Source organism: Chelonia mydas, chromosome 7 (genome assembly GCF_015237465.2).
Source record: "Chelonia mydas isolate rCheMyd1 chromosome 7, rCheMyd1.pri.v2, whole genome shotgun sequence".
Taxonomy (NCBI): domain Eukaryota; kingdom Metazoa; phylum Chordata; order Testudines; family Cheloniidae; genus Chelonia; species Chelonia mydas.
This window is the reverse complement of record NC_057853.1, coordinates 30,413,761-30,441,023: the sequence shown is the minus strand read 5'-3', so window position 1 is coordinate 30,441,023 and position 27,263 is coordinate 30,413,761. Positions and strand designations below refer to the sequence as shown.

General features: G+C 51.9%; 2 protein-coding genes across 6 annotated transcripts in view; one reads left to right on the top strand and one right to left on the bottom strand.

The window, feature by feature from the left end:
• MACROD1 (mono-ADP ribosylhydrolase 1) overlaps positions 1–27,263 on the bottom strand; it is a 184,083-nt gene that overhangs the window by 75,792 nt on the left and 81,028 nt on the right. The window lies entirely within an intron of this gene.
• FLRT1 (fibronectin leucine rich transmembrane protein 1) overlaps positions 1–27,263 on the top strand; it is an 85,621-nt gene that overhangs the window by 17,163 nt on the left and 41,195 nt on the right. The window contains exon 2 of the mRNA XM_007070318.3: positions 21,227–21,438. The gene's annotated coding sequence lies outside the window, so the exon portion shown is untranslated. The remainder of the gene's footprint in view (positions 1–21,226; positions 21,439–27,263) is intronic.

Genomic DNA, 27,263 nt, shown 5'->3' with positions numbered 1-27,263 from the left:
ATTGGGCTGGGTGCTACTTAAGACCCAGAGCAAGTAACGGTCCTTGCCCCACAGATTTTGGCTTTTCTAATGGCTACAGCCCTTTTATGGGGTTTAGAGCAGATGCTACTCGTAAGAATACAAGACTCACCAGCCTGGCCTGTGGCCCCTGGCTCAGTGTCCCTCTTCCACAGTGCCCAGTCCCAGCTGCTTAACTGGAAGGTGCAAGAAACAGTGCAGTTCTGGGGTGACCTACACCCCACCTCTATCCATCCCCACCCCCCCCCAGCTATCCCCACACGCCACCTCTAGCTATCCCCACACCCCACTTCTATTTATCTCCACAGGCCCCCTCTATTTATCCCCACACCCCACCTCTATTTATCCCCACAGGCCCTCTCTAGATATCCCCACACCCCACCTCTATCCACACACTACTCTAGCTATCCACACACACCCCTCTAGCAATCCCCATATCTCACCTCTAGCTATCTCCACACACCCCTCTAGCAATCCCCATATCTCACCTCTAGCTATCTCCACACACCCCTCTAGCTATCCCCACACCCCAGCTCTATCCCCACACACCCCTCTAGCAATCCCCACACCCCACCTCTGTATATCCCCACACACTCCTCTAGATATCCCCATATCCTTGCATATTTCTATCTTCATATCCCCACATCCATCTATCCTTATGTACCCCCTCTACCTATCGTCACACCCTATCTAAACTTATCTATCTATCCCTACACATCCCCATCTATCCCCACATCTCCCCTCTACTTAGCCCCACACTCTTTCTCTCTCCTGCCCTCTCTCTGTACCCCCACCTCTATCTGGTCCGCACACCTCCCACCTCCATCTATCCCCATACACCCTCCCCCCCCTTCTCTCCATCCCCACTCCACACCCATCTGGCTGTCTCCACAAGCTCCCCTCAGCAGCAGCAGGAATCCTGTGTCCCTCTCCCACTGCAGCACCAGGTAATGCTGCCAGTTCACAGCCTGCCAGGGTCACGGCCGGACACCCCCAGGAGTTAAAAGCTGCTGTCTCTAAGAGCCTTGCCTCGAAAAGCTTGGCTGGCTGTGTGGGACATGCCTGCCATGCTAATACCCTGATCCCCGACGCCTTCCTGCCGCTAATTAACAAGTTCAGCTCTCCCCGAGCCCTTTATTTATTTATTTATTTTTGACTCCTCCTGACGTGTCACTTTTTGCAAGGAGCTGCACTAGAGGCTCATTAGCAGCTTCACTCTGCCCGCCTGCAACCCCGGGAGGGGTGATGGATTGGAAATGGCACAGGGAGCAGCACTTGGCCCTGCTGGTGAGAAACAGCACCGCAAATACGCAGCTGGAGAGCAGCGTCCGCGTGTGCCGAGCGGTGAGAGCCCTGGCCAGCAGTCAGGCCGCAGCGGGGTGTTGTTTCTAGAGGGCAGTCACAGGCCCATGGATTACAAGACCAAAAGGGCCCATGAGATCATCGAGTCTGAGCTCCTGCATAGCAGAGGCTGAAGAATATCACCCCCTGACGCCTGTATTGAGCCCAGTGACTTCAGTGAGAGCAAAGCATTTCAGTCCTCAGGAGACTAAGCTTCTGTGAGTCTCAGGCAGAGACCAAGTTGCTGAGATGAGCCATGCCCAGGGGATCCCAGCAGGTGACCCATACCCCATGCTGCAGAAGGAGGTAAACCCCCCCCAGGTCCCTGCCAATCTGCTCAGGGGAAAATTCCTTCTCAGCCTCTAATCCGGCCGTCAGGCCTTGCCCAGGTCCTTAGGGTCCAGCTATCTGCCAGGCAGCTAGAGAGAGGATTCCCTGGACCAGCTCAGAGCCTGGCCCATCCCACCCAGTGTCCCATCTCCAGCTGTGGCCAATCCCTGATGCTTCAGAGGGAAGTGGGAGGAAAAAACCCACCCCAGATACAGCTGGCCACTTGTGCATTGGGAGCAAAATTCCTTCCTGACCCTATTAGGTGACTGGCTGTGGCCCTGAAGCATGAGATTAGCTTGGAGTCCTTGTCTAAATGCAGAGCTAAGAGTGCTAGGAGCATGTGGAGGGCAGTGCAGGGCAGCTGCCAGTTGGTAAAGGGCTGCTCAGCACCTGGGAGATGTTAAGCCTCAGAAGTGCTGCGAGTCATTATGACTATGATTATTCCCCTTCTGCGTGTTTTTCAGGTTGCTGGGGTTTTTAAACACTGTTTGCTCTAATTCCCAGTGTGCCGTGCATCTGCCTTGTGCTTCTGGAAGGTTGTTATTTCGACAGCTCCCCACGGCCGCCAGGGGCAATACAGGCGAGGCCTGCCGCTCCCTAGGGCTCGCTGGGAAGGAGCATGCAGCATTTTACACACACTGCTAATTATTCTGTGTATTACTATGGCATCGAGAGGCCCCAGCCAAGATGGAGGCCCTTTGTACAAGGCACTGCGCAGACCCTGATGGAAGCCAGAGCCCCATTGTGCCAGGCGCTGCACAGACCCCGAATGAGGCCAGGGACCCATTGTACCAGGCACTGCACAGACCCCGACTGAGGCCGGGCCCCTGTTGTGCCAGGCGCTGCACAGACCCTGACTGAGGCCAGGGACAGGGGCAGCGAGTTATATACACTCGTGGTGCCCGGACTCCAGCAATATTCAGGGCCTGGGGGCCCGGATCCACCAATGTTTGGGGCCGGGTCTCTCTCCCGGCCCCGCCTGCCGCCCCCCCCACCTCCCCCAAGTGTCCCCCAGCCCCCACTTGCTGCCCCCACTCACCTCCCCTGGCCCCAGAGCCTGCAGCTCAGCTCCACCAGCTCCCCACATCAACTGCTGCCGCAGGGTCCTAGTGCCCCCCATTCACTAATGGCAGGGCAGGCTGCCCTTACCCTGCCCTTCTGCCCTAGCCCTGAGCCTCCCCAAGCCCCTCAACCCCACCCCTAGCCGGAGCCCTCATCCCCCCGCAGCCTAATCCTCTGCCCCAGGATGTGTGAGCCCCCTCCCCACCCCAAACCTCTCATCCTCAGCCCCACAGCCCTCACCCCTGCACCCCCTCCTATCCCCAAACTCCCTCTCAGAGCCTGCAGCCCCTCCCCCTTCCCACACACCCCCTTCTGCCCCCAACTCCCTCCCAGAGCCTGCACCCCTCCTGCACCCCCACCCCTTGCTCCAGCCCAGAGCCTACACCCAAACTCTGTCTCAGAGCCTGCACCCCTCATCCCCTCCTGCACCCCCACCCCCTGCCCCAGCCTGGAGCCTGCACCCAGCACCCAAACTCCATCCCAGAGCCTGCACCCCAGACCCCCTCCCCCTCCCAAATTCCCTCCCAGAGCCTGCACCCCTCCTGCACCCTAATCCCCAGCCCAGGGCCTGCACCCCAGACCTCTTCCCCCCACCCTAACTCCCTCCCAGAGCCTTAGGCAGGTGTGGGGCGGAGTTTGGGTGGGTGCGGGTTCTGGGCACCACCAAAATTTCTACAAACCTGCCACCCTTGGCCAGGGACCCATTGTATCAGGCACTGCACAGACCCCGGCTGAGGCCGGGCCCCTCTTGTGCCAGGCACTGCACAGACCCTGACTGAGGCCAGGGACCCACCCTGTTGTGCCAGGCGCTGCACAGACCCCAAGTGAGGCCGGGCCCCTGTTGTGCCAGGCGCTGCACAGACCCCGGCTGAGGCCAGGGACCCTGTTGTACCAGGCACTGCACAGACCCCGGCTGCATTGTCCCAGGCAGTGCACCTGCTCTGGGGGCCTTGATCTCACTGTGTGACTGTGCAGTGCCTGATCTCAGTTGGGGTCTGTGCAGTGCCTGACGCTCCAGACCCTGATCTCAGGGCATTGCAGTCATGTGACTAATAACGAAATGAATCAAAAGGGTTATTGATTTATTTATGTTGCTTATTGAGTTACAGCCTGGTCCTCACCCCTGGAGTTTTTGTTATACTTCTCACTCATTAAGCGACACGTCGTGAGCTATTGTGCTTTATTACATGTTGTGTACGTCTCGGGGGAAGGGCGGGCAGGGAGGGATCAAGCTAAGGGCTGTCTGCTGCAACTAAATTTGCACTTCCTTTGACAGACGACCCCGTTCCTGGAACAAGGCTGCAATTTGGGTGTCAGGAGCCGAGTTGCTAACTGACAAGGTGGTTTGTGCAACACCTTCCTTCTCCGCACTATTACATTGTGCATTTGGCCCAGTTAGCAACGTCTGCCAGACCCAGCTCTGCAGCCTGAGCGAAGGGATTCAGTTTTGCTAGGGCAATCAGTTCTGGGGGATTCCCTTATGGTGCCCCCGGAGGCGCTCACCGTCTACGGTCTCTGCTTACAGCCGCAAAGTCCCTGCAAAGGTCGAGTGGTGTTCTGGGAAGCAGAGACAGGAGCTAAGCCAAAAAACCAGCAGCCTGCATTGCAAGCAGACTAGGATGGAGAGTGGCTGGGTTAGGGCTGAGAACACAGGAGTTCTGGGATCTATTCACAGCTCTGCTACTGCCTCACTATGTGCCCTTGGGCAAGTCACTGCATCTCTCTGCACCTCCGTTTCACCATCTGTAAAATGGGGAGAATGATCCTTCTTTTGTCTGTATATTATGAAAGCTCTTCGGGGCAGGGATTGTCTCTCACTGTATGTGTGTGCAGCGCCTGGCACAATGGGGCTCTGATCTCAGTTGGGTTTGTGCAGCACCTGGCAGAATGGGGCTTTGATCTCAATCAGGGTCTGTGCAGCACCTGAAAAAATGGGGCCCTGATCTCAGTCGGGGTCTGTGTAGTGCCTGGCACAACGAGGGCCCTGGTCTCAGTCCCTTTGTGCCAGGAGCTGTGCAGACCCACGGTCAGAGACAGTCCCTGACCCAAAGACCTCTCACTCCAAACAGACAAGAGAAGGATGGTTTTCCTCCTGTTCACAGCAGGGAGAAAGGGCCTGGGAAGGATTCAGGTTGGGGATTTTCCAAGGAGCCAGAGTGAGCGGTGCCCAAGGATAAGTGACTCCCTCAAGGAGACAGTGGTGTGGCAGGAATTGAATGCACCCCTCCTGATACCCACACAGTGCCCTAACCACAAGTCCTGCCTTCCTCATTGCCAGGACCCTTCCTCCGGGACTCATGTGCTCCAGCACCCGTTCTGGTTTTCCTCTTGCACCCACTAGCTCCCAGCCTGGCTCCTTTGCAGCAGCCAAGCCAATGCACACCTGGCACAGGCACCCACTTCCTTCCCCAGCTCCATTGGCTCCTGCATCCCTGGCACTGTCTGAGCAACTAATTTATACTCTCCCCACGACTGGTGCTCACCCGGAGTGAAATTTACAGAGCAGGAGTCGGCACATAATTAACAAAGCCACAAGCCAGCCACATCCCTGCTGGCAAAAGGTCACCGGGTAGGGCAGTGAAAGCAGAGCCAGCCACAGGCACGCCAGGGTAGGGAGGTGCCCAGGAGAAGTGGCAAGGTCAGGGCACAAAGGAGGGGGACAGGGCTGACTGGCATTGGAGTGGTAGGTAAACTGGGGCGTCAGTGCAGGCTGGGATGGGCGGTAGGTAAGGTGGGGGATTGGAGCGAGGCTGGGATGGGCGGTAGGTAAGGCGGGGGGTCGGTGCGGGCTGGGATGGGCAGTAGGTAAGGTTATGGGGTCGGATCAGGGTTGGGACAGGGGAGGCAGAGAAGGAAGGGTTGGTGTAGGGCTTGGGAGCGACAGCCTGATTCTCTCTGTGAAGTCCCAGCGCTGAGCACTCAGCACGTTCTTTGATTCACACTGACAGCGCGGGGGCTTTTCTGCCTCATATTAAATATTATCAAAGACTCTGCCTGGAGCAGGCCATCCACAGCAAACAGGGCTCTTCCTCCAGGAGCAACTCCTGCAGGGTCCTGCAGATTGCTAACCACACCCACAGAGACAGGCCACAGACCCGCATTCCCAAAGACACACACAGACATGCAGAGACCTACACACACACACACACACTGCCCAAAGATATACACACAGACATGCAGAGTCCTACACACACACACACTGCCCAAAGATACACGCAAAGACATGCAGAGACCTACACACACACACTGCCCAAAGATACACAGATAGACAAGCACAGACCTACAGACAAGCACAGACCTACATACATACAGCACTGAGATGCAGCCACCTCTGGGGTGGGTATGGGGGCTGTTTATCCAAGGATTGTTTGATGCTGAGATGAAGCTGCCTCTGGGGTGGGCATGGGGAAAGAGATCCCTATATAACTGGCCCCCACAGGCAGCCATGTCTTAGCACTGGGGGAAAGATCCTTGTATAAAGAGCTGCCATACCCCAGAGGTGGCTGCATCTCAGCACTGAGTGAAGCCACAAACTTTCACATCATAAAGGGCTAACAACCAGGGCTTGGGGAGCTCATTCTCTCGTAACGATGCTCAGATCTGCACTGAGCCAAGAGGGACTAGCATGGGCTGGAGACAAAGTGGGTATGTCATGGTGCTAAATAAACAATTTTAGAAACCCCTTTGCAACTGCAGATGCAGCCCCAGCTTGCTGATCTTCCCCAGCTACTGTGTTAAGACAAAGTTTCTTCATGATCAGTTTCATCTTATCAGATGGCCTGGAGGATTAATGAGTATAATCAGTTTAGCTCATGCCACTCTCCTGCCCCTTAGACGGACCTCGGATAAATTTAATTCAATTGCTGGCCTGACCCATCCCTGGGCTAATCCAAGCAATATGGTAAAGTCAGTGTGACAAGATCCCCAGCTGGTTTAAATCGGCATGTCTCCATTGGAGTCAATGGGGTCAGATCCCCAGCTGGTGTAAATCAGTTGTTGGTGCACTGCCATCAGGGGATCAATGTTGATTCACACCAGCTGAGGATCTGGCCCAAAGGAGTTATTCTGGATTTACACCAGTTCTTATGCTCACTAGTTCTGAGCTACAACATGGCACCTCCAGACCACACCCTGATAGCGGCAAACCACATGCCCCGCCAGCAGAATCAGACCCCCTAAAATATGCAGGATCTAATGAAATCAGGCATCTGTTAAATATCCGAGTGACAAACTCAAGTGCTAATGAGATCAGCAGCTGCTCCCTGGGAGCTAATGATACAGGGCAGAGTATTTCTGTGATAGGCGCATGTGTGTAGGGTGCAGGGACTGGAGATTGTGTCTTTCCTTCTTTGAGCCATATTGCCATTAATGATTGATTATGAGAACCATTAACTGTGATGGGGTGGCATAAATGAGTAAACTAAACAGAGTGCGTACGTTTGGAAGTGATAGATGATGGCGGGGGAAGAGGTGTACAAATAGAGGGATGCGTATGGGATGGACAGACAGATTAGATAGAGATTATGTATGGGGATGGATGGACAGATGGACACTAAATGTTCCGAACTCTAGAAAATTAATCTATCTGTGCCTCAATTTCCCCAGCTATAAAATGGGGTAACGATCCTCCTTTTTCTACATAACCTGTGAGTTCTTTGGGGCAGCGATTCTCTTCCATTGTGTGTCTGTGCAGCACCCAGCACAACGGGGCTGCACTCCCAGGTGGGGACTATGCGGTACCCAGTATGATGGGGGGTTCTGATCTTGGACCAGGACTATGCAATGCCTAGCACTATATGGTCTGATCTTGGTTGTGGTCTGTCCAGCACCTGGCACAATGGGGACTATTGTCTCAGTCAGGGTCTGTGCAACACTTGGCACAGTGGGGACCTGACCTTGGTCAGGGTCTGTGCAGCACCTGGCCCAATAGGTCCCTGGTATCTCAGTCAGGCAGCACTGTCATACTAGAAGAAGTGTATTCTCAGGGGCTCGTTCCGTAGCTTTCCACATCATTGTTATTCACCCGAACACACAACTCATCTTGTGCCAGGTCCGGCGTGGCGGACACGGAATTCCCGCTGGGCCCAGACTTCCTGGCAGGTTGATTGGAAAAGACTCTCAAGTTCACCAGCATGAACCCAGTTGAGTTTTTCCTTGTCAGTTTCCCTACGTGCCACCTCCTGCATTTCACGGCGCTTGCTAACGCAGGGTGTGGGGGTCATTAACTTTGCCCCACTCTAACTGGAAGCACGGTCAGTTTCCAAGCCCCCAGAGCATGCCGAAGCCATTTGCTAGTTGTCTCTGGCAAAGATGGGGACACGGTCCCATTAGTCAGTGGGAGGGGGTGATTCGAGGGCAATGCAAGAGGAATACAGCTCCATGGCAAAGAATTTGATCACACCGAGGACAGGCTCTGGCTGTCAGGCCAGGGAACAGAATTACAGCCATCTGGGCTACGGGCGTGGTGACAGGGTGGGGGCTGAAGGAAAGATATTTACTGCAAAGCCCACAGGACACTCATCTGCCTCCTAATTGTTTCCATTAGGATTAAGCTGTGTCAACTCTGCTGACAAGAGCAGATGCCGCGCCTTGGAAGTTCAGACAATGTGAACACATGGGTTGGGAGACCGTCTATTGCAGGGGTGGCCAACCTGAGCCTGAGACGGAGCCAGAGTTTACCAATGTACATTCCCAAAGAGCCACAGTAATACGTCAGCAGCTCCCCATCAGCTCTCCCAGCGCCTCCCACCCACCGGCAGCCCTGCCGATCAGCGCCTCCCCCCTCCCTCCCTGCACCTCCCGATCAGTTGTTTTGTGGCATGCAGGAGGCTCTGGGAGGGAGGGGGAAGGAGCGAGGGCATGGCAGGCTCAGGGGAGGGGACAGGAAGGGGTGGAACAGGGGCAGGCCTGTGGCAGAGGCAGGGGTTGAGCAGTGAGCACCCCCCGGCACTTTGGAAAGTCGGTGCCGAGACAAGGAGCCGCATATTAACTTCTGAAGAGCCGCACGTGGCTCCGGAGCCCCAGGTTGGCCACCCCTGGTCTACTGCCTTATCTGTTGGGCCTTATATTAGGAATATCAAGATGCCATGCAGACTGGCAAATTGCTTCTTTTACTCTGGGCCTATGGTAGCGTCTAGCACCCACTGGGCTTGGAACATTCTCTGTTGTCCTATTGCACTGGCCCTTTTATTATGGATATTACAGTAGTGGTGTTACCCCAGCACGTCTGTCCTAATATTGTGTTTATTATGGTAACATCTAGACATGCCCCCCCCCATGCACACACTGCTGGACGTACAGTCTACTGTTCTTTTATTATGAGTATTATGGTAGTACCTAGCATACCATTTATTGCTCCAGTGACCTGGTCCTGTTATTATGGGTATTACTATCACATCTAGAAGCCATGCAGGTTGGCACAGTGGTGCTTTTATTATGGGCATTATGGCAGTATCTAGAACCCACACTGGCTTGGCATGCTGTCTACTCCCCCAACAAATTGGTCCTTCACTCCTGCCTCCCCACCCCCCGCCAAGCTGGTCCTTTTACTATGGGAATTATGGTAGTGTCTAGATGCCCTTGGCTGAGATCAGGCCCCATTGGGGTAGAACAGACACGTAAGGTGAAATCCTGGCCCCCTTGAAATCAATGGGAATCCTGCCATGAACTTCAGTCGGGCCAACATTTCACCCTCAGCAGGAGAAAGACCCTGCCCCGCAGAGCTCATAATATACACAGACAAGGTAGTTTAGTGGTTAGAATGGGGGTTTGGAGTCAAGACTTCTGGGGTCTAGTCCTATCTCTGGGAGGGGAGTGGGGTCTAGTGGTTAGAGCAGGGCCTGGGGAAGCCTATGGATGGAACAGCAGGGGCTGTGTGTTGGGTTTGAGGGGCAGTGACAGAGTAGGGCGGGGAGCCCAGGGCTGGAACAGCAAGGGGTGTGTGGTCAGGTTTCAGGGGCACCAGCAGAGCTGCATGGGGGAGTTATAACACCAGATTCCCCCCTCACCAGTGCTGTCCCCTTGACTCCTGGAAACCGGCAGCGTAGCACGCAGTTTGTTTTCCCATTTCTTCTTGCCCTGCACTTACGTCCCCCATGGGGCAGGGACCATAGGGAGAAACCAGAGAGCCAGCTAGGCCAGCAACATCCACTCCTGAGGAACTGCAATGATGCGCAACAGATGGGGTCTCCTAGGGCAGCTAGTTACCTGTTCCCATGCACGGGGCAGGAGTCCCAGGGGTGCAGAGTGGGGCACAGGGACATGCCTTTTGGAAAAACACTGTCATTGCAAAGCCATGCCCCCCGCTTCCACTGGAGGGCTCAGACCTAGCCCCTTTAAAAGCAAACCTGTGTTTAAAACCAGAGGGGAATTTGTTACGCAAGGATATCACCTAAGATGGAAATCAACCGTAGAACCCACTGAGATCAGGGCCTCCATTGTGCCAGTCATTGTACAGATCTTGATGTGATTGGTGGCCAGCTGTGCTAGGGGCTGCACAGACCCTGACCAAGATCAGAGCCCTCGTTGTGCCAGGTGCTGCACAGATCCCAGCTGAGATCAGGGCCTGGTTGTGCCAGGTGCTGCACAGACACACAGTGAGAGACAAAGAGCTCACAGTCTGAATAGACAAAGGGTGGGAGGGGAAACAGAGGCACCGACAGGGGAAGTGACTTCCAAGTCACACAGGTGGTCAGTGGCAGAGCTGTGAACTGACCCCAGGAGTCTTGACTTCCAGCCCCTTGCTCTAGCCCACTGGGCTCTGCTCTCCACCCAGACCTGGGGACAGAGCCCCGGAGTCCTGGCTCCCAGTCCCCTGTTTGCACTTTAATCACTAGACCCACCCACAACTAATTCCTACAGCACCTTCCCCTCTCAGAGTGATCGTCTCAGGCTCTCTGCAGACTCAGGCAGGCACCATTGTGCAGGCTACATTTTCAAGCTTTTTTCCACAACTACTAGGGCTACAGCCGTCATCTGCTGCTTCTTATTTTTTAATGAAAGCTGAAATTCTGCTGTCATAAAATGACTCCAGGAACTGAGTTCCGGAGCCTCTATGCCTTAATCTGTCCCTGCATTGTGGTCCAATGAAACGCTGCCCTCCCAATTCCAAATGGTTCCTTTCCAGGCAGGAAGCCAGCTGAGGACCCGAGGTGCCTGATGTAAGTTTCAGGGGTTAAACATTTCCTGATGCTCATGCAAGGAGAAAAGTAGCTGTAATCTCCTCTCCCAACCTAAGAGCCTAGCAAAGCCACACGTCAGCCAATTGTAAGGATACACCTGATGCCTCTTTATCAACCACAGAGCCAGGGAAACTGACGCGTCCCTTAAGAGCTACCACTCATCACGTTACAGACCCAGCTGCCAGGAGATGAATCCATATTGTGATCTGACCTCCCAGTTCCCTCGGATGTAAATGGAGCCACGGGGATAGATCGCCAACTCGGGTAATTCAGCCGTAGCTGCGCTGGAGTCACTGGGCCAGACCCCAGCCGGGGTAAATCAGCCGTAGCTGCGCTGGAGTCACTGGGCCAGACCCCAGCCGGGGTAATTCAGCCGTAGCTGCGCTGGAGTCCCTGGGCCAGACCCCAACCGGGGTAATTCAGCCGTAGCTGCGCTGGAGTCACTGGGCCAGACCCCAGCCGGGGTAATTCAGCCGTAGCTGCGCTGGAGTCACTGGGCCAGACCCCAGCCGGGGTAATTCAGCCGTAGCTGCGCTGGAGTCCCTGGGCCAGACCCCAACCGGGGTAATTCAGCCATAGCTCTGCTGGAGTCAATAGGGCCAGATCCTCAGTTGGTGTAAATCAGCCATAGCGCCATTAAAGTCAATGGGGCCAGATCCTCAGTTGGTGTAAATCAGCCATAGCTGCACTGGAGTCAGTGGGCCAGATCCCCAGCTAGTGTAAACACAATCATTAGTTCCCACTTGCACTGCTCCTTGTGGGGTTGCTTACAGCAGTGCAAACTGAGCATTCCCCCGTTCTGGTCTGCACACTCACTTTGCAATGATGTAACTGGTTGCACTGGGACAGAGGCGAGGTGGAACCAGGGTCCGGCTGTGGATCCCTCATAAGCCGGGCCCTGCCTCCTCCTGCACACACACTAATTGCGGCATAATCTTTCCCCATACCAATGCCTAATTTCAGAGGCCTCTCTGGCAGAAGGAGGAGGTGGTTGAATTTGACGCAGCCACTTCCCCCCAGCTTCGAATCTCAGCTAAGATGATTCCCTGCTGCCAGACTCCTGGTGTGGCCACTTACAGCAGTGCAGAGTGTGTGTGTGAAACACGGCTATCCAGATCTGTTACACCTGGCACCCGATTTCCACATGCAAGTGACTGTCACAAACTGCAGGGGAGCCTTGGACGTGGGCAAGCTATGACAGAGCCCCATGTATGTATGTAGCTATCTGCCTGACTCACTACTGTGCTGCTTCTAATGCAGTCTTTTCTGCCAGAGCCAGCTGAATGTACAATGTGTTCCAGTCACTACTGCAGTGTCTCTCTCTCTCAGACCTGCTCCGCTGCTGTGTCCCTAGCATGGTGCAGTGGGCTGTATAATGTGGCAAGGGTGCCCTGAACGGAGGGAGATGGACAGAGCGAAGGATTCAGTAGGAAGAATGTGTGTGTGACTGCCCCCTGCTGGAAACAATCAGTCCTGCTGCTTCTTTGCGCGGGCGTTTGGGAATTGTTTCCTTTTTAAAAGGCCCAGCACTCATGAGCCCCATGCTGTGCTTTCCCTCTGCTTCTAGCAAACATCTTTCACCATTTATGCTGCCTACATTAACCTCGCTGCTGGCTTATTATGGGAACAAATTGCCACTTAAGAGCCACGCTCTCTCTGCCCAAGTCTCCGTCGGTCAGATAAATCTCTCTAGCCTATGCCCATCCCAATGAGGGAGGATGGAGCACCACCGCCCATCTCCCAGCCATAGCTTGCAACTTGCAGCTCAGGGTGAAGCCAGTGCACAGCTCAGAAATGCTACATCCAAGTGCTTATAGCTGGCGACTTTTTTCGTAAAGTCCCAGCTGCTGGAGTCATGGAAATCTTGACTTGAAAAACAAATAATGTCAAAATCTAGCCCCCTGCCTTAGGTACCCCCATCACCATTGTATCTGGGCACTGTGAAACTTTAAGTTATTTAGCCTCAAAATCCCCCTGTGAGGCAAGCAGTGCTGTCATCCCCATTCAGATGGGGAAACCAAGGCACAGATTGTCACAGATATTTAGGCACCTAACCCCTAGTGAAACCAAATGACTTGTCCAAGGTCATATAGGGAGTATGTGGTGAAGCAGGGATTTGAACCCTGCCGTCCTGAGTCCCAAGCCAGTGTCCTAACTGTCCAGCCTGCCTCTCCGCCCCACACATGCAGGAAAGAGCTTGGCAAGGTGACCTCTAGATGCTCAAAAGAACAGAAGCAATTTAAAAATCCCAAACCAATATGTACAATTTTTTAAATAAACTCTCATAATTTTTTACACAAAATCTCAGGATTTTGGGGGGGCCTGGATTCAGAATGTTAGGGCACTGAGGGCGCAAATGCTGTAGCTCTCATCAGATTCAATAAAGCTTTCAGATGCCAAAGCAAAGTGTGTCACTCTCAGACTTTCTGCGATATTCATGATATTATCACAGGACCTACAGGCACCATCTGAGATTGAAGCTCCATTGATGGTGGTGGCTTTAGGGCCCAGGCCGGTTCACAGACAGAGTGTCAGGATGGCAGAGGTAGCAGGGACCATGTGCAGACAGCCCCGGACCCTGCCTCTGTAGGGCTGAGTTGTGCTAGCTTCTCATTTCTGGGCCTTCTCCCCCCTGTACCCCATGTGCTCCAAAGACCAGAATCCCACCTTGTGGCAGCAGGTGGTGCTGCACCTTGTGGCAGCTGGCGCCTCCCCCCGACTGGCTGCAGTGCAGCGCTCCAGGCGAACCAGCCCCCACTAGTGGCAGGAGGCAGTACTACACCCTGCAGTACATCAGCCACACTGCATAGCAGTGGCATTATCTTGAGAGCCACTAAGGACCATAGGCAGTCGCCCCAAAGTCAGGCCCCATGGCTGAGTTCCATACAGCATGCACCACTTGTGTCTTTTACAAACCCCTATCATCTGTCACCAGCAGGATCTGAATGCTGCTCCTTCAGGAATGCCATCAGCTGGCAGCGATAGCAGGACTGTTATCCCTTCTGCAGGGGACAACCACTAGGTTGGGATGGAATAAGGGCTGCATGGAAGCAGGGGCAGGGGCCTGTCTTTTTGTTCGGTGTTTGTACAGCACCTGGCACCACAGGCTCCTTCCTGGTCTGAGCTCCTGGGGATCCTAGTTGCTACCGCAATCCAAATCGTACACAATAATTAAATAAATCTCTTTTCAGAACAGCAGGGATTTGGGACAAAACTGCCACACCCAGGTGGGTGTAAAGAGACAGTAAATAGACTCAGGGGAGTGGTGGGATTGCAATACAGAGCTGGCCTAGACTGGGAGCAGCAGGCTGAGGGGAAGGTGACTGGGAGACAGGAGGGATAAGTGGCTACTTCCCTTGCCTGGATGGTACTGATTGTTATTTTATGATCATATTAAAAATTCAATGGAATGAGCCTCTGAGCACTGGGAACAGGAAACCCAACCACACAGGAACCAGGACTCCTGGGTTCCATCCCCAGCTCTAGGAGAGGAGTGGAGTCTAGTGGAGTAGAGCAGTGGGGAAGGAAGTCAGGACTCCTGGTTCCTGTGTGGTTGGGTTAACTGCGAGATCGCACTCCTCTCAGCCATAAGAGAGGAGTGCGATCTCGCGGTTAAAAGCAGTGCTTCCCCTTCTTCCTCAAATAGAAGCTACTTGTCTACCCTCCATGGCCTAGTCCCACCCATCTGCCATCTCTCGTTTGACTCCCACTTCCAATCGGCCTGTGATGCTGGCCTCCATCGCCCACTTGTTATATCACATGCCGGAGGAACTGCCCATAAGCCCCCGCAGCGCCACCTCACAGTCCCCCTTCAACGCCCTCCTTAAAACTCTCTTCTGCCCTGACGTCTACAAAAGCCTTGACAGCAGTTTGGCTGCTGGTGGGCTGAGCCCACTGCCCATCACACTGACCGGGATTGTCTCATTGTTTCTTTGTGCTCCCTCCCCGGTCTGGCTGTAGCCAGCTGTTGTCTCTTGTCTTATCCTTAGATTGGCAGCTCTCTGGGGCAGGGACTGTCTCGTTGTTCTGTGTTTGTACAGAGCCAGAGATGTGTGAGAGCCGGGTAAGCCCAGGGCTGGGATAGCAGCTCTGCAATCGAAGGAAGCATTATTACCTTGTGTCAATTTCAGTGTGTGTGTATGGGGGGGGGGCTACCATTGGGCCCCTCCGAAACAGTCCCCCCCATGCACATTAGCTGTGGATCATATCCTGTATCCCAGCTGCTCTGTTAGCCTGTAGCTCATGGGGTTCCTCTCAGCTCCCCACGGGGTGACTAACAGACCAATTAAAGTGCCAATAAAAAATTTAATCAAGTAATAATGCACCTTACTTTGTTTAATTAGTGTTCTGTCAAGTGAATGAATATTTAAGATGAACATTGTGGAGCCGGTGCCAAGCACCGGCCCAGCGGGCAGACGGACGGGAAGCCACGCTGCCAAACCCCGTGGCCACATTTCAATTAAACTGACAGCTCCCCTCTACAAGGTAATATTGATCATGGGCTATTAGGTGGCTCCTCAGCACCGGGCCAGGGGAACGTGCCTGCAGATCAGATGTTACAGCTGTTCTAGGGGGAGCAGAGCCTTACTGACTGCCAATAGTATTGTACTCCAGAGTGTTCCAAAGTGTGGGGCATCCCTGTCCATAGGACTAGCCTTGTTGGGAGGTGAAAATACCACCAGGACGTACTGCAGAGCCACAGCTTTCATTTAAAACCAGCCGTGAGTCTCCAGCTGTTGCGGTTGTGAAGAAATGCTTCAAAACGTGACCAGAACATAACCGACTGCCTGAGTCTGCAGAGAGCCTGAGCCAGCCAATCTGAGAAGAAGGAGCTGCCCCGAGTGTAACTGACGCAGCGACACGGCCTGAGTCTGCAGAGAGCCTGAGCCAGTCTCTCCAAGGGGAAGAACTGCCATGTTCATTTCCACAGGGGTTAACTCAGAGGCTCAGTGCTGCTACTTTATGCCTCTCTTGTTAACTATTTCACTGCCCATCACAAGCTGGGGAAAAGGGAGGAATCAATGTGCTCTGAATTCTCAAAGGGGAAGGTGGCACAGAGGATGTAATTAACCACACCAAAAACTTCCAGTTAAGAGGGCATCAGGACAAGCAGGGAAATCAGCTGTTAATGGTAAAGTCTTCTGCTGTCTGTGCAGTCATCATGTCTCCTACAACTCCATTAGGCATAACCCATGCTGACCCACTCCATGGGCTAGGGCTATCATTTGTTACCTGTGTAGTTACATTATTACACAGCCTAGTGTGGGCGCAGTTATACTGATATAAAGGTGCCTTGTACATTTGATCCATAGTGGTATAGAGGAATAATTTTTGTCTACACACAAGTCCACATTGATCACAATCCCTAGCTCTCTTCATTCCTAGCTCTCAAGGCAGGTCAGGATCATGAGCTCCATTTTACAGAAGGGAAAAGAGCAGGAAAGAGACGCCCACATTTACCCGGCAGGCCAGGGGCAGAGCTGGGACAGAACCCAGGTCACCTGAGTCCCAGTCCAGTGCTCTATCCACTAGGCTGCACTGCCTGATCACATTGGTAGTGATATAAATGTGTCCACACGATAGGCTAGTCTACAGGGGACACTGTAGGAAATTTAAGAAAAAGTCAATAAAGCGGGATGTTAAAGCCCATAAGTACAGTATATCCAGTGAGGATGCTGTACGTAGAAGTAAAGTGACCCTAGTTTGCTGTAGCTTACGTTATGAGGAAGGTGGGGGGAGGACAGAAAGATAGATGTGCATGGAGATAGAAGATGGATGGATACACACATAGACAAACAGATAGATGAGAATATAGAAGAAAGGTAGGGTAGGCTGGAATATAGAAAAGAAAAAATAGACGCCACTACCCTGCTCCCCACCTTCCCCACCCCCAAGCACTGGGCCGTGGAAGGACTTTGATAATTATTTGTTTCACTTGAGCAATTCTGCGGCCAGCCAAGGCCAAAGCCCTGTAATGAGTATGGATTTGCCAGTAAATAAGTCCCCTGTGCTCCCCGGGCCCTGTAATAAATGCATTTGGAGTAATCTGGCTATCACCTGCCGTAATTGCTAGCTGTCAGCCGAAATTGATGCCGCATACACTGACTTTGCTACCTCTTTGCCCTTCCTTCACGCTGATCTATCTCCTCCTCCCTGCACCTCCCCTCTATCCGAGGAAAGCTCATGTTCCAGTTAGCCACCGAAGCAAACACCCCCTCACCCCTCCCCCACCTGGGCCAGCCCAAGGAGGAGAGATTCGATGCTAATGAGAAGAGGGCTCTGTTTCTTCCTTGCGTTGACGCCAGGAGTCCTGGCTCCCACCTCTGTCCTGGGTTCAAGTGCCAATGGGTCCTTGCAGCAAGAGGGGGACCCCGGTGGTGTGTGAGACGGGGCACAGGCCAATCTGTCGAGATGTAAGCAGGCAGAGAGCACTGGCTTGTGGTGGTGGCTGAAATTTGTTAACTGAAACTTTTTTTCCAGCGCAAAAATGCAGATTTGGGGTCGACTGAAATGTTTTGGGAATTTGCGGTGATATCACCCAATTGTTTCAGTCAGAAAACTCCCAAGTAATTGAAAGTTTCCATTTTTCAATTCCCAATGACTGTTTTGAAATTTCCTTCCATCTGATCAAAAAAATGTTTTAAAACATTAGAAACAAACCATCTTGTTTGACCTGAAACGAATTTCCCACCCCCCCCCCGTGATTTTTCAGAATTACTAGCGAACCAAAAAATAGTTATTCACCCAGCTCTAAATTTGAGATCAACTCCACAAAACCTTCCCTGTGTGTGTTCATCACAGCAGGTGTCCATGGGGGAAGGGTTCTGCTTAGAGCTGGCTGCTTTCTGAGAACTGTGTCCACCATAAGAATTACCACACACTGGTCCATTTGTTCCTATAACCCATTTCCAGTAGTGGCCAATAAAAGAAGAACATGTGATAACCCAACAGGCAGATGAGGGGTAATCTATCCCCCATAAAGGCCCAATCCTAACCCCTAATTAGTCAGAGACTGATTTAAACCATGAAGTACAAGAATTTATCTCCCATCTGAAATCTTTGTTAGATCCGCTGCTTTAGCTTTGGATATTCTCATTATCCATACCAACATCCAACCCCTCTTTGGAGCTTGTTAAATTCTTGGCTTCAACAACATCCAGTGGCAGTGAGTTCCACCTGCTATTACATGTCAAGTGAACAAAGCACTTCCTTTGATTGCTTTAGACATGGCCACCCTCCAAATTCATGGAAACTCCCCTTGTGAGACAGGGAGACCAGAAGTTCCTTCTCTAGACCGGTCAGTATTGTACAGACTTGTACCTTGTCCCATCAAATTGGTCTCCTTTCTAAGCTGAACAATCCTGTACTTTATGCTGGTAGGTGGATGAATGGGTGTGTAGGAGGGGAGGGAGGGAGATCCCAGGGCACTTTCCCCAAGATTTGTGGTGTTAAACTCAATTTTAGGCTCCAGTTTCAGCTTTGGCCATTTCTTAAACTCCTCCTGCAGTTCCACTTGGATACAAGATCTGCCTTTCATTCCACCCCAGGGGCAGCTTCATCTCAGCACCAGGCAAGGGATCCCTGTATAAACAATTGCTGCAGACCACCCCAAAGTACCAGTCCCATTTAGATTCCAATGTAGTGACACTGATTTACATCAGCTGGGGTTTTGGCCCAGCTGACTCCAATGAAGCCATAGCTCTTTTACACGCTAGTGCAATGCCACTGTACACCAGCTGGGGTTCTGTTCCATACTTCTGCTATTACAAACAAACTCTCAGCCCTAGAGATTAAATTCAACATGGAAGCCACCTTAAGTGATCTAGACAGAGCGAGCCCTGCTTCTACATAACTGAGGCCAGTTCAGTGACTCACCCTGATTTACACTGGTCTCAACAGGAGCAGAATTTGGCCTTAAAATGGTGCACAAGAGCAGTGCTACCTCATTTTAAGAATCCAGACAAATCTCACAGCGTCGCCCACCTCCCAAGAGTCTACTGCGACATTCATCATTTCCACTTAAATCACCCTCTCTTAGAGTCATGTGATGACAAGAGAGTCATGTTTTCTAGCTTAGGACATGCTGGGAAAATTGGGAAACCCTAAAAGGCTGCAGGAAATCCAGAAGCTGAGTTACAGCGAACCCCAGCACTGGTTACACTTTTTATTAAAAGATCTCCTGATTTCTCTGCCGATCTCCTGAATTCTCAAAGGCTTGAGGATGAATCATATGCTCCTGGAGGGAGAAAAGCAATGCTCAAATTTCTCCTCCAACAGTGTGGGGAATAGAATCTGCCCTGTGGGCGGGGAGGGTATCTGGGGCTGCTATTGGCGGGGGGCAGAGGTCAGTGTGTGCCAATTTCTCCCCTTCTCTTGAGGCGATAAGTCTTTCGGCTCACGCATGCCAACTTGTGGGCACCCGACTCTGCTGCTGACGCGCCATCTCATTCCCCCACAGCTGTCGAGCCGGCAATCAGGTTTAATAAAGGCACAGGATTAGACAGCTGAACGAGGAATCTCGTTGGCCTAACAATGCAATTATTACAGACAGTGCAGCCAGTCCCCTCAACTCCCGGGCCCATCCCAGCTCTGAGACAGCGAGCTCAGCAGGACGCTGAAGGAGGGAGACAGTGGGTTAGCTGTCAAACTGCAGTTAGCAAGCAAGCTAAGGAGGCTGCCCAGGGCGCACTGAGGGTGACTGCAGATAGATTTGGTATATAAATTAAAGGCATGTGGGAGGGCACGGATAGAGATATGCATAGACACTGGTATGTGCATGATCACACAGGTAAGTATGCAAATACACACCCCCATACATGTACACACATATGCAAATGCATGCACACGTGTATGTAAATGCATGCACACACATGTCTGCAAATACACATATGCACAGATACATACGTATGCAAACACATATGCAGATGGAGGCACACATGTATGCATACAGCCGTACATCTGCAAATACATACACACACCTGAACAGGGCCCAATTTTCTATTCGCCCTTCCTGTTTGACATCCCTGCAAAAAATGGCACGTGCATTTCTCTTGTTCTCATCTTTTATTTACCCCAGCTGCACTGCAGCCCCACCTCCCGACCCCGGCTACAATCTACTGCAATCATGACACTCACTCCTCTTCGGTTCCCGTCCCGTGTGGCAAATGACTGCAGGACTTGAGAGGCCCCCAGCGGCCTGTCTCAGGGCACTGGATAAAAGGATCCAAAGCACAGGCTGGCTCCCTTGCATCGCAACTGATTTACAGGGGGCAGTTGGCGAGGATAGCCAAAGAGCCGGCCGGGGGAAAGGAGACGGAGGGAAAATGCCCCTCCAGTGCTCTGCAAGTTCTTGCTGCAGCTCCCAATGGCGTCCCCAACCAGAGGCCCCCTCCCCATGTGGCTGCTAATTGTCATCGTGCCCCTCGCCTCCATCAGAAACCAATGCGTGTCCTGAACTCAATGCCGCAGAGCACAGGGCTCCACGCAGGCGGCCAGTGGCACAGGGCACTGTTTGCATCAGCCCCAGCCTCCCCCTGCTGCCAGAGCACAGCCGCCCTGGACAATGGCTCCGAGCTCCCGCTGTGCACACCAGCCCCTGGCAGGAGCGGAGGAGGAAGCCAGCATCCCGAGGCACAAGGTGCTGTGGGGCACTGAGTACAGCAGAGTGCCCCAGACTGGGGGTCTCGATCACACTCCTCTGCAGGAGGGGGGTCACAGTCGTCGCAAAGCATCTGCATGGTGAGACCCCAGGAATTCCCTCAGAAGGAGGTCAGTGGGGAGGGTCCTGGGTGGCACACGGAGTGGTACCTGCGCTGGCACTGCAGGGAGCGTGGTCAGACAGCTCTGAGCTCAGCTACCCCTCCGGAGTCTGCATCCCCTGTTTCGGGCTGCCTCTCTCTGCTTCCCGGAAGCCGGGGTAACTGGGTAGATAGAGGGGTGTGTGTGACGACAGAGACATCAAGACTAGGGGTTCTAGTCCCAGCCTTGGAAAGGGAGTTGGGTCTAGGGGGTTAGAGCAGCCGGATTTAGAGTCAGGACTCCTGGGTCCTATTCCCAGCTCTGAAAGGGGAGTGGGGTCTAGTGGTTACAGCAGGTGGGAGTAGGGACTCCGGACTCCTGGGTTCTATCCTGGGCAAGTCTGGTCCCTCTGCCTCAGCATCCCGCGCTATAAAACAGGGAGGACAGATCTCCCTTGTTACGCTGTTTGAGGGCTGCTGTGGGAAAGCTGCTACCGCACTGAGACAGCTGCTAATATTGATGCTATACCCAGATTAACCCTTTCCCTCCCTCTACAGTTACCAGCCCAGAGAGCCCGTCCAGCTGAGCCCGTGAGATCCACCCATTACATGGCTTGCCCAGCTGCTGTCGCCCCCAGCTTACCCTCTCCCTGGAGCCAGGCTATGTCGTGCTGCTGCTCCTCACCCCCTCACCTGCCACAGACCCAGGCGTCCTGAGCAGGAGGACCACAGAGCCCGCACTGCTGGCTGGGACTCCGGAGCACCCAAACGTGAGTTGAACCTGTTGGCTTCATTAATTGGGGGGGGGTTGGGGGGATACAGTTCAAAAGGGGGTTATTAAAACATCCGATCTTTCGTTAGAAAATGGAGTCAGAGAAGGAAAGCACTATGGACCCAACGTGACCTACATATACACCCCACTCTACCCAGCCGTCTATCCCCATTCCCACCCCCCTACCTGGGGGTCCCCCTGTACCTCATTAGCTGTGGCATGTCCATGCATGGAGCGGGCTGGCTGCTGAAGGTTGCTCGGCTGCTCCAGGCCCTTGTGTTGTGGCCTGATGTTCATGCTCACAGACAGTACTGAAACAGCTGGGCCCCGGGGCTCTCCCTGTGGGGCTGGGCCCCTGCAACAACAGTGACTTGGAGAGTGGCAGCCAGCTGTCAGGAGGCCCTGGCTGATGCAGAGCATGGGCATTGCACGGATTCACAATGGCACACCCGGCGGTAGGGAGGGCATGCTAGTGTCTGGAGCAGGAGGTCTGTGTGTTGGGACTGAGGAGCTTTGGGATGGCTGTGAGGGGAGGGGAGCTCAGGGCTGGGATCAGATAGCAGGGGCTGAGGCGCTGGAGTGATACTCAGTTAAGTATTTAAGCTGCTGCATCACATAAGGGTTCCTAACCATGCTCCTTCAATTTCTCTGTATGCATGTGGGTTAGGGAGCAGCCAGGACTCCTGGGTTCTAGTCCCAGCTCTGGGGAGGGTGGGGTCTAGTGCGTAGAGCAGAAGAGGCTGAAACTGCTGTGTCCTATCCCCAGGTCTGTGGAGGAGAGTGGCTCCCCCTAGCCCCTCCATGGCTGCCCGGTTTGTGATTCAGCTGGCGCTGACACATCCTCACCAAGGTCGGAGGGAGGGGCACCCAGAGCCCTTTAACTCACTTTTATTTGTCCTCAGAATTGCTATTGATTTACAACCGTTTGAACTCTGCCCAGCCACTTCCAAGTATGATGAGCTGGCGCAGGCCCACTCCCTTCGCCTCCTCAAGAACAGAACCCAGGAGCCCTGACTCGACCACCCCCCCGCCCCGCCCACTCTAACTCCCCTGCCCCCTCTCCCCTCCAGGACCCCAGACTCCTTCAGGACAGCCCCCCATGATTTTAGAAGTGATTTCTAAGCCTTTGCATCCTTTCCTCAAGCCCCACTTCCAGGGTTCCTTTGCTCCCCCCTTGTTAATTGCAGTAGCTAGAGCCAGCCTGTCCCCATCCCCACAGGCAATCTTGGGCAGCTCAGAGCCCCAGCTGTCTGCTCCCTAGTTCATTCTCAGATCAATATCCTTGAGAAGAGGCTTTTCCATTCCCTAGAGGCAGCTGGCTCTGTGCTAACTGAATCCTGCCCTTCGTCCCTAATCCAGCGATGCAGCTACAGGCTAGCCAGCAATTTGATGGGCTAATGTCCTGATTTCCTCCAGGAGAAGCTACTCTTAGCATTGGAGGCTACGGGAGTGATTGGATTGCACGTTAGGAACCAGCCTTATTGTTATGGTACCAGCTAGAGGTCTCCACCCGTCCTGCCAGGTGCTGCACAGACCCTGGCCGAGACCAAGCCCCAATTGCACCAGGTGCTGCATGGAAACAGAGTGACAGTCCCTGCCTTGGAGAACTCTCAATCGGAACAGACAAGGGGCAGGAAGGGAAACAGAGGCACCAAGTGAGGAAGCGGTTTGCCCAAGGTCACCCAGCAAGTCAGTTCTAGCCTACTCCCTTATTTGCTGAATCTTGACATCTGTAAATCTGTCCGTAAAACCTACATGCTATGTTGGGAGTTTGTGCGTGTGGCACAGGAGGGAGCCCAGGGCTGGGATAGCAGGGGGTGCAGGACAGAACTGAGGGGCGCAGGCAGAGCTAGGGGGAACCCAGGGCTGGGATAACACGGGGGTGCAGGGCAGGATTGAGGGACACAGGCAGAGCTGTGCCAATTATTTTAAAGCACACATCACCCATTTGCAGACTCCCACTGTATTGGTGGCACTGGGGCATAGAAAGTCATGCATGTGCTTTCCATACTGGCGCATGGAGAGATGGCATGCTGAACCTTTGCAGCTGGGGGAGGGGCAGGGCGCAGAAACAAATTACAATTACAATCCACATCGGGATCCCGGCAACGCGTTTAATTTAAACCGACTCGCAATAAAAAGCTGCAAATCTGAACACTGTGGAGTCTTGGGGGATATTGAACAAATTGCCTGGCAGAGAAACGCATTAAAAATTACCCTGCAATCAGAACAAACTAAAAAGTTAAATTACAGGAAGCGGAATCCATATGTAAATGAGTGGCACAGAGAAGTGGGAGTAAGCCTCTGTGTGTGAAGATGGGAGCCAGGACTCCTGGGTTCTTTCCCCAGCTCTGAAGGAAAGTGGTGTCTAGTGGTTAGAGAAAGGGGGCTGGGAATCAGGACTCCTGGGTTCTATCCCCAGCTCTTGGAAGTAGCGTGATCAGATGTCCCGATTTTATACGGACAGTGCTGATTTTGGGGTCTTTTTCTTATAGAGGCTCATATTACCCCCTGTCCCGATTTTTCACACTTGCTGTCTGGTCACCCTACTTGGAAGGGAGAAATCAGTGATGTTGTGTCTGGTATCTTCGGAGTGCAGTTTGTTTATTTACATTATATACCTTTTAAAAAAAAAAGAACCCCAAGAATCCCATGACTTTAAGGAAAATGCCAAAAATCATGAGATTCAGGAATAAATCCTGAAGATTCGCAATGCTGCTCTGTTAATTATACCCACGCCCTTCCCACAGGCAGGGATAGATCCCAGGAGTCCTGGCTCCCACCCACGCCTTGCCCTAACCGCTAATCCACCTTTTCCAGCAACCACAGTTACACCCAGCGAATTTGTTTGAAAAACCAGCACATCTGTAATCGATGTGGGATCCTACATAGCTTTAATTCCCCCAAACAGCAGCCTCTGTCTTAGGTTCCACAACTGGTGAGGGAGGGGGTGAGGAAAGGGCTGCTTTGCTTAGAGAAGAGGCACATTGGTTTGCAGTTTGCCTCTGGCAAGACAAAATAGAACCCAGGAGTAGGAAGTCTTCATTCCTCCTCATGCAGTGAGCCTATTACAGCCCCTAGCAGCACTGCTAGGCATGGAAATTGGTGTAGCTCCTATGATGCATGCAAAACCATTTGGGAACAGTGTTTAGAGTATTATGGTACTGGGCTGAGTACAGGGGTAACTGGGTGAAATGTAATGGCCTGAGATGTGCACAAGGTCAGACTAGATGATCTAAAGGTCCTTAAACTCTATGGCTCTGTGAAATCTACAAATCCATGAGTGGAACTGGTCAAGGAAGTTTAATCCAAAGAGGTTTCCATCAAAAAATGTGGCATCATGAGAACGTTTTGATTCTAATGATACTTTCAAAGGGAGAAAGTCATCATGGACCATCTTGATTTTCTCATTTTGATGATGTCGAAAAATATCCTAGAATCATAGCAATGCAGGACCGGAAGGGGCCTCAAGAAGTCACCTAGTCCGTCCCCAGGGCTGAGGCAGGATGAATCTGTGCCCAGAATGCAAGAAGGATGTTGATAAATTGGAGAGGGTTCAGAGAAGAGCCATGAGAATGATTAAAGATTAGAAACCATGCCTTATAGTGATACACTCAAAGAGCTCAGTCTATTTAGTTTAAAAGAGAGAAGGTTAAAGGGCAATCTAGATTACAACCTCTAAATGTCAACATGGGGAACAAATCTAGCAGAGACAGATCTAACATGATCCAATGGCAGGAAGTTGAAGCTACACAAATTCAGACTGGAAATAAAGCATCAATTTTTAATGGCGAGAGTAATTAACCACTGGAACAATTTACTTAGGATAAAATCAAGATTTTAATGTTTGTCTAAAAGATTTGCTCTAGGAATTATTTTGGGGAAGTCCTATGGCCTGTGTCACACAGGAGGTCAGGCTAGTTGATCACAGTCGGCCTTTCTGGCCTTAGAATCAATGGGAAATGTTTCATTTCAGTGTCACCGTTTTGATTTGTTTAGTTTCCATTTTTCTAAGCTATTCAAATATTTCTAATAATGTATAATATGTAGATATGTCATGTATATATTATCTATAGTACATCTGTTACATTTAATAGTTTAATAGCATAGAAAAAATGGAAAGAAAATGAATCAAAGGGAAATGATCCATTTTTACCTTATTGAGAATGTCCAACCATTTCTTTTCAAAACAAAATGTTTCAATGGTCCCTGATCAACATAATTTGACCCTTGCTTTTCATGGGAAACTTTAAAATTTTGGCTTTTCACTGATTTGGAATGAAAAAATCCTTCACAATGTTGGGATTTCCTGTGGAACAGAAATTGCATTTTCCCATCTGCCCTGAGAAGGAGCTTTTACCTTCATCTTTGATAGCTCTGATCCTTCTTTTATCCTTCTGCACGAGCTTCGGAGGTGCATCTAGGAGCCTGGCTTCTGATCAACATGCCTATGTTGAGTCGTAACAAAGTGGTTAAAAACCAAGCCAGTTTTCTGAGGAGAATTTGCAGCAGGTGCTGCAAAAAAGAGAACACCCCTAAATTGTGGATTTAATTGCAAATAAAATAATAATAATTTCTCCCTCTTTTTTCCTCCATCATGGGCAATTCTGAAATCAATATTGGCTGTTTTTCTAAAAGAGGTGCTCTAGGTCAGGCATTATTTCAGGGCAGTCTTATAGCCTGTGTTATACAGAAGGTCAAACCAGATGATCACAGTGCTCTCTTCTAGCCTTAGAATCGAGGATTAAATGGATGCATCACACTGGAATGGGCTCTCCTGAGCCACTAGGGCTACACGGGGAAGTGTATTAAAGTCTGGTCAGCATAGGTGCAACCATAGAAGGTTTGCAGCTTTTAATTAAAAAACACTCCAGCTCCCACAAAGTTTAGTGTCAGGGAGGATGATTTGCATCACTAAAGAGTCACAAAGAAAGCCGGGGGATCTTGAGTCACTGATTTTTCAAGGCCAGAAGGGACCATTAGATCATCTGGTCTGATTTCTTCCTGTACAGCAGAGGCTGCAGAATTTCACCAAATTACCCCTGTACTGAGCCCAAAAACCTGTGTTTGATTGAATCAACTTCCAGGGAGGCATCCAGTCAGATGGAGAATCCATCCCTTCTCTTGGGAGTTTGTTCCAATGGATAATCACTCTCCTCAGGAGAAACTGATGACTTATTTCTAACTGGAATATGTCTGCCTTCACCTCCAGCCTTAGGTCCGTGTTCTGCCTTCTCCATTAGGTTAAAGCGCGCTTTAGCACTGATATATTCTCCTTGTGAAGGTACAAATGCTCCAGAGTCAAGCCCTCTTTCAGTCTTCCTTCTGAGAAGCTAAACAGATTGAACTTCTTATGCAGGGGTGCCAGGATTGGGGCGGGGGGGGCCCCTATCACTTTTAAAAGTAAGATCATGTAAAAGCTTTTTACCGGCCGTAAGGGTGAGCAACAGGAGAAGCAGAGAGGAGTGAGTGGAGTGGGAGGGGGATCTTGAGGGGAAGGAGTGGTGTGAGGGCGGGGCCTCAGGGGTATGGGCAGTGCAAGGGCGGAGGCAAGGGTTGGCACAGGGGCAGGGTCTCAGGGTGAAGGGGCAGAGCTGAGCCACTTTTAAGGAGCTTCTGCTGCTCCTGTTCTTACATCTCTCCCAGTAAGAGCATTTTCTCCAGCTCTCATCATTTCTGTGGCTCTTCTCTGCACTCTGTCCAATTTTTCAACAGCTTTTTAAAAGATCAATTCTTGAACATCCAAGACACTGGATTGGCTCAACTGATGCAATTAGAAAATTTATAATCAAATTACGCAGCCAGGGGTTAGTGGCAGGACCA